Raw genomic sequence first — 2,852 nt, 5'->3', positions numbered from 1 at the left:
CAGAACTGTTAGATATGAAAAATAAAGATAATATCTCTACAACATTTAAGAAAATCACACTGTTAAGCCATCATCTCCCATGGACCAAACACCAACCTGCCCATACCTTGAGGCATGTTCAGATGTGGACCATGGTATGGCAGAGTAGCCTTGGGCAGTGGATCTTCACTACCAAAAGGACATGAATATAAACTGAGTCCTTTATTGGAGAAAAGTGCAGCTCTCAATTTTGGACAATCTAGGGTTGGAATGGAAGCTGAAAGACATCTCTCCATCACCCACAAAGTTCTCCAACTGCTACTATCTTCCTGAGAATAACCACTTTACTAGAAACACTTTTAAAAAAGGTTAAGAAAGGAGGCAAATCAAAGAAACTTGGAAGCAAACAACAGTTTCTCATGGGGAAAGCTTTACCTCGGAATTATGAACACTCTCAAGAACAGCCCTGCACTCTCAGGGACTTGGGCTTCATTCAGACATAAAATTGTCTCAAAAAGGAAGAGACAAACCCTTGTCTTGCTCTCAACAGCAGTCTGAGCAGCTTCACCTTTGGAAGCCATCTCTTAGTCCCTTCTACCTTATCTCTGTTACTGCGGCAGGAGGAGAAATGACTCAAGTAATAGCTTTGATACATCACTTATCTTTTCCTAGTGAGAAGGAAAAGAAATCGTTTTCAAAACATAGCTTATATAAAACCAATCCTAAGATCCTAAGCTGGTTAGAAAAAAATGAGTCTTCCCCACTGCTCTCTTTCCTTAGCTCTCACAATGCATTGAACTTAATGCACTCTATATTAGGATAGGGTCTATGGCTTATGAGGCTCTATGAACTTTTGAAGGTTTACACCACTAAAGTATTTTTGCTTCTACATATAAAGGTTAAAAAAAAACAAACATGTTTTTTCCCATAAAATACAAGAGCACCAAATTCACCATTGAGTAAAAGTAAAAACTGGGATTCTTTTTAAAATTAGTCCCAAGTGGCATTTAGGTATTTAGTTGTAGGCTGCTGTGCTAACATCATGACAAACCAAAGTGTAGGGTTGGGTCTAGCTTTGTTTTGGTTTTCTTTTCACTATCCAATGCTCATAGATTAAGTTCTGGAAATGTTCCTTTTGTAAGGCAGGGATCTTTTTGGATTCCACCATGTGTATGCTCCTTGGGTTGGATCCTGAGGCACAGTTTGCCAAACCCGTGTCAACTATCTAGTAGTCATCAAGGTCAAAAAATTCATCTTCTTCTCCTTGGTATTCCATTCCCTGGAAATCTACTTGGTAGCACAAGATGTCCTCCAATTCCACTAAATCCTTTCACAAACTGGAATTCTTCTTGTGACTTATCTGTAACAATTTCCAATGTAGCTTTGAATTTTTTATAGTTGTTAGCAAAGCATTCCAGCAGGGGCATGCTCTCAATCAGCTCATGTTCCTGTCCTGTCTCTTTGTCTGTGAAATGAGATTTATCTTTCTCTTGTTCTGGAGTTAGAGAATTTTCTCCTCTTCTGTGCCTTGGCAATGAAAAACGCATCTCATTATATCCAGATTTTCATAGACTATTAGAATCTTTAAAGCTCCCATTTCCAAAGCCTTTAGTGTATCTTCAACTCCGAAACAGTTCTTGCCCATGTCCTGGCTGATTTCATCAAAATATCATCCTATTAATTTCTTGTCTTGAGTAAATTTTATGTTGGAGAGAACTTCAGTAGATAACTCAGTAGTTTGGTTGAATCCGTTTTCACCGCATAGGAGATATCAACTAATTTTAAAACTTGATTGCAACCTCTGATCAAACATATCAAATTGACTTAGTTCAATTTTAAAGTCAGCTGATTCAGCTAAAATGAGACAAGCTACATTCACTATGTCCCCAGAAATAAATAGCTGCCCTGCAGTCTCAGCTACTTTCCGAACATAGTTATATCATTTTTCCATTCTTAAACAGGCAAAATGCAAGGCAGACTGACCTCCTTTACCGTGTTTCTTTGGGAAATCCTCAGTGAATTTGTTCAGGACTTTTCTTGTGTTTCCTTGGAGTCTGCCGAAAAGTGTACCACTACCTTCTGTTACAATGACGCCAAACTTGCTATCATTCGAAAGCAGCGCTGTAAGAGCCTCTGTATGGAATTTGTTGTCACACAAATATGATGACGTATTAATTGGTTTGAAAGGCTCAAACTCAATGTTGACTTTCTTTTCCTTTTCTTCTTCCTTTTCTTCTTCCTTTACAATTGTTCCACAGTAAACAACCAGACCATTGGAGGTACTTCATCATAAAGTTAGAGTCTTTGTTATATAGATGTAATGGCCCCAAGGACTGAAAGATGGCTTACTTATCACTTACTGTTAGACACAGTTCCAAACTCATCTGCTAACATTTTTGCCACTCGTGAAATCTGGTCTTTGGGAAGAATGATCAATGAAATCATGCTTGTGCCACTGCCGCGGGCTGCCTCCAAGCTCTTGATGATCTTCTTGATTTTCCAGATCTCCACATTCCTGTTGGCAGCAAGGGTCATCCACCATCCTCCTGCCTCCTCCTCCCTTAGGGCCCAGACTTGGGCTGCAGCGGTGGCGGGTCTCATGATTGTACTTTATAATCCCAGCCTCCTAGGTCACTGTTGACTAGGTCTTCTGTGTATGTCTGCCACTAGCTGATTTTCTCTACCTGCTGGTGTATATGTATGTGTGTGTAGTGTGTGTATGCCTGTGCATATGTGTATGTGTGTGTGTGTGTGCGGTGCAGGTGGGCATTCACAATGCAAGCCCCAAGATACAGAGAACTGATCTGAGTGAGAAGTGAGGTTGACACATAAACAGAACCAGAGATAAAAAAGAAAAAAGTAAGATATACACA

The 2,852-nt window shown here is 39.8% G+C and overlaps 1 pseudogene; it reads right to left on the bottom strand.

The window, feature by feature from the left end:
- Positions 1-1,204: 1,204 nt before the first annotated feature.
- On the bottom strand, positions 1,205-2,521 carry LOC119505733 (annotated as a pseudogene).
- Positions 2,522-2,852: the final 331 nt, after the last annotated feature.

Source organism: Choloepus didactylus, chromosome 10, assembly GCF_015220235.1.
Source record: "Choloepus didactylus isolate mChoDid1 chromosome 10, mChoDid1.pri, whole genome shotgun sequence".
NCBI lineage: Eukaryota > Metazoa > Chordata > Mammalia > Pilosa > Megalonychidae > Choloepus > Choloepus didactylus.
Note: the sequence above shows the minus strand (reverse complement) of the source record. Positions and strands in the feature narration are given on the sequence as shown.